The sequence below is a fragment of the Adiantum capillus-veneris genome, chromosome 22, assembly GCF_014529385.1.
Source record: "Adiantum capillus-veneris isolate H3 chromosome 22, ASM1452938v2, whole genome shotgun sequence".
Taxonomy (NCBI): Eukaryota; Viridiplantae; Streptophyta; class Polypodiopsida; order Polypodiales; family Pteridaceae; genus Adiantum; species Adiantum capillus-veneris.
This window is the reverse complement of record NC_140952.1, coordinates 42,265,734-42,274,385: the sequence shown is the minus strand read 5'-3', so window position 1 is coordinate 42,274,385 and position 8,652 is coordinate 42,265,734. Positions and strand designations below refer to the sequence as shown.

The following is an 8,652-nucleotide window of genomic DNA, read 5'->3' as shown; positions in this document are numbered from 1 at the left end:
CCACTTTGTCTAGTATGCGGGCAGAAGTAGACGCAGGCAAGCTGAGAGAGAGAGAGAGAGAGAGAGAGAGAGAGAGAGAGAGAGAGAGAGAGAGAGAGAGAGAGAGAGAGAGAGAGAGAGAGAGAGAGAGAGAGAGAGAGAGAGTTGTGTCTTAAAATCCTATGGAGACAGCGCCCACCGCCTCTGAAAGCAACTGCAATAGCCAAAGAGATTGGCGGTTTCGACTTCGAAGACGATTCGACGTATGCCACTTGCCTCAAAATCCTCCGGATAATAGGATATAGAGGGAGTCCTACGTCAAGAAGATACGCCTTAAATACACACACACATACGACTGCGGAAAAATATGGGGAAATTTGAGGTGAGTCCCGCATGTGGTAATTCTAGAGAGAAGGCCAAGGGAAGGGGGGCCTTGCTCAAACTTTGGTAATTCTGGAGATCGTACGTTTTCTTTTGCCCAATGGGTGTTTGCCATAGAAATAGGACAAATGCCTTGTTCATCAAAGGTTTGGGACAAGTACAACTTCATCAGCTCTTCAACCAGATCCCAGAATTGCTCTTCTTCAAGGACCTCGATGGAATTGGAGCCCCCTCCTCATACCATGATGCTAGAGTGTTTTCAAACTCTTGAAGGCTAGAGCATTGGCGAAGGCTGGCCCCCGAATGCACACAGTATTGGAGGCATTTTGAGAGGGCAGACTTCTGGAAGGTCCATATGCGAGTCTGCCAATGGGAGATGAGGTCGAAGGGGGGAACGCCGGGGCCGGCAGTGCCATTGGGTGGCCGATGTAGTGTAGGAAGATGATGGTACTCTCTGCTGCAAGCCAAGGTCTTTATGCATGCCCTTGCAAGGTGTTTTTGTTGGATCAGCCCTTGGCACTTTGACGTGCATGGATAGTCGAAAACCTCGTACACATACATAGTCAATGACCCGGGGGATTCACCACTTATAATAAGGACATGTCACCTGCGTGCACCAAATTCCCCTTTTTAACCCCTATATACGGGACCATCCTTTGTAAAATGCACCTTTTCTCCGCTTTATAACCCCCCTATTGTACACTCACGTGATAAATCCCCCGGGGTCAATGATACCTCCACCTCCTCTGAACCCAACCTCTCACAGTTTTAAAAAAAAACTATATGAAAGAGCGCGCGCTGGCATGCGCTCTTTCATACATTTAAAAAAACAAAGTGAGAGAGGGAGAGAGAGAGAGAGAGAGAGAGAGAGAGAGAGAGAGAGAGAGAGAGAGAGAGAGAGAGAGAGAGAGAGAGAGAGAGAGAGAGAGAGAGCGATGGCATACATTGTGCGTTGTGAGGGCATGGTGAGGGCGTCCTCAGCATCCTCGTCCATCGCTCCCTTGCTACCTTCCCTCCAATCAACTTTCTCACAGCAGTGAAGTAGGATATTAAGCTCCGCTTCTCATAGGGGTAGCAACAGCAGGACTTTGCGTCTGACAGTGCATGCAGAAGGGTGGCGTGGGGATGGCATAACTACAGCAGAAAGGATTGTTTCTTCTTCTGCGTACCTTCTCCCTTTCTTGGATGGTAAACAATATGGACGGTATTTTCTCACACAGTTCCCCCAAGCCCAGGTAGCCTTTAGACCTCTCTACCCGCTCCTGCGTGTTTACTCCAGCACCCCTTTTGCAAGTGTTTCCCTTTTCTCTGGCCTCTATTTCCTGGTCGTCCGGAATCCAAACTTCAATCGCTATGTACGCTACAACACCATGCAAGCTGACATGTTGGATATACTTCTCATTCTCCCGAGCCTTATAGAAGGCATTTATCATCCACAAAGAGGTGTTGGCTTGGAGATTCTAGTGGTGTTTTACAATACTGTTTTCTTTTAACTGGTTGCCTGCTTCCTTCTTGGAAATGGGTCATGAAAGACTCCACGCCTTCCTCTTGTTGCAGATGCTGTGGATGCTCAAGTCATGTGAGGTGCACCATTCCTTCGTGTAAGCTTACAAGAAATTGTGTAACACATTGTGTAACAGCTTAAACTAGAAAATATAGTATTTGCAAGTGTAGTATATCCAGTTGCTTTGAGAGAGAGAGAGAGAGAGAGAGAGAGAGAGAGAGAGAGAGAGAGAGAGAGAGAGAGAGAGATAGAGAGAGAGAGATAAGCCAATACTACTTGCTTGAGGCAGTTAGCGTTATTATCTTTGCTAGCAACCTGGTCACCATTTTGTGTTGTGTTCTTTTCAAGTGTAGTATATCCAGTTGCTTTCAAAGAGAGAGAGAGAGAGAGAGAGAGAGAGAGAGAGAGAGAGAGAGAGAGAGAGAGAGAGAGAGAGAGAGAGAGAGAGAGAGAGAGAGAGAGATAAGCCAATACTACTTGCTCGAGGCAGTTAGCGTTATTATCTTTGCTAGCAACCTGCTCACCATTTTGTGTTGTGTTCTTTTCAAGAGAAATCACACCATCGAAGCCAATGGCATCTCGTGAGAAGCTTGACCAGAAGGCTCGAGCTAGAGAGATGGTCGTTCCTGGAGGCAAGACCTTAGAAGCGTTGGAGCACCTTGCGGAAGGGAGAAGCAAGGGAGGGGAGACACCAAAAGAGAAAATGGGGATAGAAGGATACCACAAAATGGGAAAGAAGGGTGGGCTCTCCAACCTGGAGCAATTTGGCGGTGAGGTAGCTGAGGAGAAGGCAGTGCCATTCGATGAGTAAAAAGTATAAGACTCAGTAGAAAAAATGTGCTTAGTTACGTCATCAGTGCATATTGTATCTTTTTGTTGTGCTCGATAGGAATTACGATCTTAGTCTAACACTAGCAGTAGTTTTTCGGTTGCAGATTAGCTTAATTAGTGCACATATTGTATCTTTTTGTTGTTCTCGGTGGGAATTGCAATCTTAGTCTTCTACTAGCACTAGTTTTTTGGATGTGGATTAGCTTCTGTAAACCTAAAGCTCTGGCTTTTGTAATTAAAACTACCATCTGCTATTTAGCTTTGCAATTCTTTTAGTTTGCTTTCCAAAAAAAAGAAGAGAGAGAGCTAAGTCAGTCTCCATCGTTCTTTTTTTGACATCTCTCTCTCTCTCTCTCTCTCTCTCTCTTTGTGATCTGTACGTGCTTCGGCATAATTTTTCTTTGTCGAAAAAAAAAACGATGGAGATTGGCTTAGCTCTCTCTCTCTCTCTCTCTCTCTCTCTCTCTGAGAGTTTTTTTTAAAAACTGAGAGAGAGAGACTGGCTTAGCTCTCTCTGTCTTTGTATCTCGCTCTCTCTCTCTCCTGTCTCCTCTCTCGCTCTCTCCCTCTTTCTCTAGATTGAGAGAGAGAGAGAGAGAGAGAGAGAGAGAGAGAGAGAGAGAGAGAGAGAGAGAGAGAGAGGACTTCCAACACCCACATCTTCAAATTGGTTGTTTGTGGTATCATCAAAAAGGATGTACAAGTGCATGTGCATGAAGATGGTACCTTGGAAATCAGTGGGGAGTTCAAGAATGTGAAAGAGAAAGGACCCTGTGACATGGTATGCCGCAGAGAGATTTCTTGGCCGATTTTTTCGACAATTTCAACTTCCTGATAATGTCAAATTGGATGATGTGAAAGTTGTAGTTGAAGCTGGTGTGCTAACCGTCACTATCCCTAAGAGACACCAAGTGAAATCCGTGGCCAAGCAAGCTTTAACAAACCTTGCTACTTATTTAATGTGCTACTTGCTGTTGTTGCTTGCTTCATCAGAAAAAATGTAAAAAGGAAATGGTATAGTGGCTGTCAATGTGCATCTTTCTTTGTTAGAAAAAGATGGAAAATGCAATGTGCTAGTCGAGGATATGCCTGCAAAATTTTTTAAGGGTGTGTTGGCGCCGCTCATGGACATATTTCCGCACCCAACAATTTCTAAGGAGAGGAATATCAAGGAAAGAATATCAACATGCCATTGTAATGGTTCCAAGTGTTCTAGCCCATCAAAGGAAACACTCTACCCAAACCTTGTTCAAAGGGTTTTGTCGATCAAAAATTTGTGGTTGATTTACCATTAAAAATAGTTGCAATCTTGAATTAATTTTTTGTTTTTGTGCTTGAAGTCACCTAAGATATCATGTTTGGTTTTTTTTTTGTATATGTGCCTTGCCCTATATCGCTCGTTTTAGGGATTGCTCGGAAAATCTCGCTCGAGCTTAGAGATTCCTCCTTCAGCTATTACAACAGTGCTTCAAGGGCAATTGACCGAGCTTCAAACACTAAAAGACAGCATGGAGGGAGGAGCATGTGGTGCATTGGATTCTAAGCTAATGATAATTGATGCAAAGATCATTGCTCTCTCAAGTGCACTGATAGCTGTAGGGGCTGATACAAGCAACTCAAAGATTAGAGACGACACTGACCGTATAGAGGTATGCAATGTGAAACTAAACCTTGCATTTAGGTTTTTAAGTGCAATGTAAGTACCATGTGAACTTTCTAAGTGGTTCATAGAGTTTTGGGATATTACCTGACAAGTACAACTCTCAAGATTCAACACCTGACTCTGATTATGTTTTGCATGGTACTTTCCACAAGTCCCAATGGAGTCTTTTTGGTACTTAACAAGAGCACAAGTAGATAGAACAACACGAACTCCACCATTTAACAAGGATTAAATATGTCATGGTACTTTATATAAGGACCAATGAATCCATATGGGTGCTTCATGCTATTACCCAGATGAATAAGAATAAGATTTAGGAAGAGATTAGGGTGTAGAGAGAGGTGTGGATAGAGTAGATAGAGAGGGTGTAGAGTTTAGGTAAACTAGGTAGAGAGGGAGGATACATAGAGAGTGTAGATAGAGATTAAGTCGAGGGTAGACATATAAGATTAGGATTTAAGAAGCAATTAGGGTTTAGAGGGAGGTGTAGATGGAGTAGGTAAAGAGTATGTAGAGATTAGGTAGAGCGTTAACACAACCTTGTCCTCCCAACCAACACCGCCTTGCACACACATCTAATCATTTGCACAATTTTGACTTTGTTGAAGCTACCCACAACCCCAAATTTATCGAACTAGCCCCAACCTTGACTTTTCCCGAGCTGCCCTCAACTCTGAGACTTGTCTTGAGAACCAATTTTGACTCTATTCAAGTTTCCCGTGACTCTCTAGCAGTGATGCTTTGTGTCTCTTCATAGGAAGCATGTGCCCATCATGGCCACTTGAGCCTCATCTCAAGGCAAGTCTACATTCTCCGGGGTCGTGGAAACACCAAAAAATACAAACAATGTAACACATAGGTCCTCAAAATGAAGTCAAGAATCTTGGCAAGGAGAATGAGGAGCTGAAGCATAGATTCATCTCCATCGAGGCTCGACTCACCATAGTGGAGAACCACAAAAGGAAGAGATGGAAATCAAGCTCAACAACACAAAGGTGAAAGTAGAGACCACCTTCAACAAAGGAGGTCAAAACCCAAGTGTAGGATATTGCCCTCAGTGTTCGCATTCATAGGCTTCCAAGTGACTGGAAAGAGAAGGGGGACCTTAAGCTCAATAACACAAATATGGAAGTAGATACCACCCTCACAAAGGAGGTCAAAACCCAAGTGCAAGTATCATCTTTGGTAAGGTTGAATATTGTGTACTGTCCACGCTAGGTGAATGACAATGCCAATAGGATATCGCCTTCAATGTTCCAGAGATCCTTTGCTCACATCCAAACAACAGCCCACATGGTACAATGGGGTCATCCATAATCACGTCTCTTACACACAAACATCGTACCAACCATGCAATCCTAATATTCAAGACCAATGCAAATCAAATCAAACTCCTTGAGCAGTTGCGGCTTCTCAAGGACACCAAATTTTGGTTTACAAAAGATCTAACATCCACCTAACTCGAAGGAAGAACTCCAAAGATGTGAGAAGCACACTCAATAGGGAAACGGTCAGTTTATCAAGAAGGTAAAGCCATTATCCAAGAGTTTTGAACTCCCAATCTGGCTCCCTCTTCACCTACCCCTTCTTAGGTTTTGTTCATTTCATCTTATCTTCCCTTTATCACACCTCGCTAGACCCTTACTTCTTAATTGAGATGTATCCAACAACCGGGGGGCTTGGGGGGGGGGGGGGGGGGGGGCGGGGTCCACTTTTCAAAAATACCTATAGCACGTGCATTCAATAGGTATTTTTAATACTCCGGCTATACACACACACACTTCATCATGAATTAAAAGACCCATCTTCCTTTATTCAGAAGGAACTTTATAATGTTTTTTTTTGGTCCCATAGGTCATATCTGACCTTCATAAATGATAATTAAATCTATTTTTCTATCTATATCTACCTATCATAGATGTCATAATGAGCAGAATGCATAATCATTGAGAATGCCAAATGGATGCCAACACAAACATGACAATGGAAATGCTATAAAGTTTCCAATACGATGCTTATCTTAAAGGTTATGAGTGTGCTCCTAGTACTAGAACTATGATCATGCACAAAGGTTTGTAAGTCAATCATCAACTACATCAGCTTCCAAATCACTGGTTGATTTGACTCACTCTTCAATGTAGAAGATGAGTATACAAAATCACTACAATAAATAGAGCTCCTTGTGAGAGAAGAGTATTAAGAAGAAGCGACCAATATTTGTGATGTGAACTATGTACTTGATGAAGATGGTCATAGACCAGATTACTTTATACAGGTCAAAAATAAAGATGCTCATCTAGGCCATCCAAATTGGATGAACCAAATGAGCATCTTTATTTTTGAAAATCCGTATGGCGGTAATATGTGAGGTAATATGCGAGGTAGTATGTGCAGTAATATGTGAGGTAATATGCGTGGTAATATGCACGGTAATATGTGCAATAATAAATGCGGTAATATACACGATAATATTCGCAATAATAATCGCGGCTATATTATCGCTTCTATTACCCCATATATTGTTGTCAAACCACTACCGCGTCCTTTGCCGCTGTTATTGCCACACATGCAATATTTTCCCTTGTTATTTTCCTTTGTTAATGTGAGGCAATGCTAGCGGTTATGGAGTTTTCCTCTTATAGTGTATCATCGTCATATCTACTTCCACAGCTATAGCTTCATGGATTTGAAAAACAACATAGTGCTTTTGTGTTGGTCTTGTCGCAATGTTCACTAGCTTATGAATGAGTATCATGTTGCAAAAAACAAAACCAAATCAATAGCACGTTGAGGATGACGCCAGTTTTGTTTCTTAGTATGCAGAAAGTCAAAACCCGAACAATTCCTCTCACAGCTACCACTTGATGCAATAGATAGAACCCTAACAGCAATGTGTTGCATCTTAATTTCTCTCCACCATACTCCTTCCACCATAGACGCGCACTTGTGTGTGCAATGGCATCTATATGCTATGGATCCTGGAACATATTAGTTCTATTAGCATAATCAACTCGCTGATGAAAAGAAGTCTTCCCATCCTCTTCTCCTAATAGTTGCGAGCACACTATTTTGAAGTCACTCATGACTTCTTTATTGCCCGATTGTTGGTGCATTTGAAATTTAGGATCTAATACAAATGCAGCACCATGAAACGGTGTATGCAATTGCACCCATCTCTTATTGACAGTTGTGATTATGAAAGCTTTGTCCTTTGCACCAAAGCCAACATGCTCTCTTAATTTGTGCAATGCCTCTGACATATACCAATAGACTCGACCAAAGACAAAAGAGTATTTGTCGACTACTCAAAAAGGATCTACAAATGGTTTGGCTAGGGTGACAATTCTCTCTTTATTGCGCCAAAAAAATTCTGAGTTCACAAGCTGTACACACCTTGTAGCTGCCTCTTGGTAGATAGGATACTTGCTGAGACATGCACCCCAACATCCATCAACAACTCTTTAAATCAATGCAGGCTTCACTTCTTGTAAGGTGGCAAGAACATAATATGAAGTTGCAAACCTTGTCACACAAAATATCTGCAAAGTTTGTTGGGTGGTTTTAATCGAAAAAGAGCATATGAAAATTGATGCTCTCTAATAGATTTCACCACATGATTAGCATCCAGCATCATTTTTTTTATGAAGGCCAGTTTTTCAAGGTCTTTTAATAGAAAAATAATAGAATACTAAGAGTATGCATGGCACATGGCACCCAAGTAGTTTCTGGGTACTTAACTTGGATAGCCCTTCCTGCAGCCTTGTAATTGGATGCATTATCTGTGATAATTGCAGTCACATTCTTTGGTCCCTCCCTTTGCTATGGCACACTCATATATCCTTGCTAGATAATCACAGTTATCCTCTTTTAAAGAGGTGTCAATGGCTTCTACAAACATAGACCCTCTAGGATTAATAAGCATCTTATTGATGAGTGGCTTCTTTAGACAACTGGTCCATCCATCCAATGCTATGGTGCAACCATATGTAGGAACAAACTCCACCACCATACGCTTGAGGATGGCTTCAATACTATCTTTAACTTTATCTAGATACTCTGTGAGAATCTTATTATAATCAGGAATCACAAGCACTTTTTTGGCCGTGCTCTTTAAAGCATCTTGAAATATGGGGTTTTGCATAGCATTGAATGGTATACCACACGCCACAAAAAGCTTATTATATTCAAAGACATGCATCAAACCATGACTATAAGGCTAATAAAATACATTGATTCAATATTACAAACGATATAATCTAAAGACATGTACACTTCAAAATAAATATGCTAAACC

At 41.9% G+C, this 8,652-nt stretch overlaps 1 pseudogene; it reads left to right on the top strand.

Moving 5' to 3' along the window:
* The first annotated feature begins 1,295 nt into the window (after positions 1–1,295).
* LOC147429222 (protein TIC 20-v, chloroplastic pseudogene) lies at positions 1,296–1,943 on the top strand (annotated as a pseudogene).
* The last annotated feature ends 6,709 nt before the right edge of the window (positions 1,944–8,652 follow it).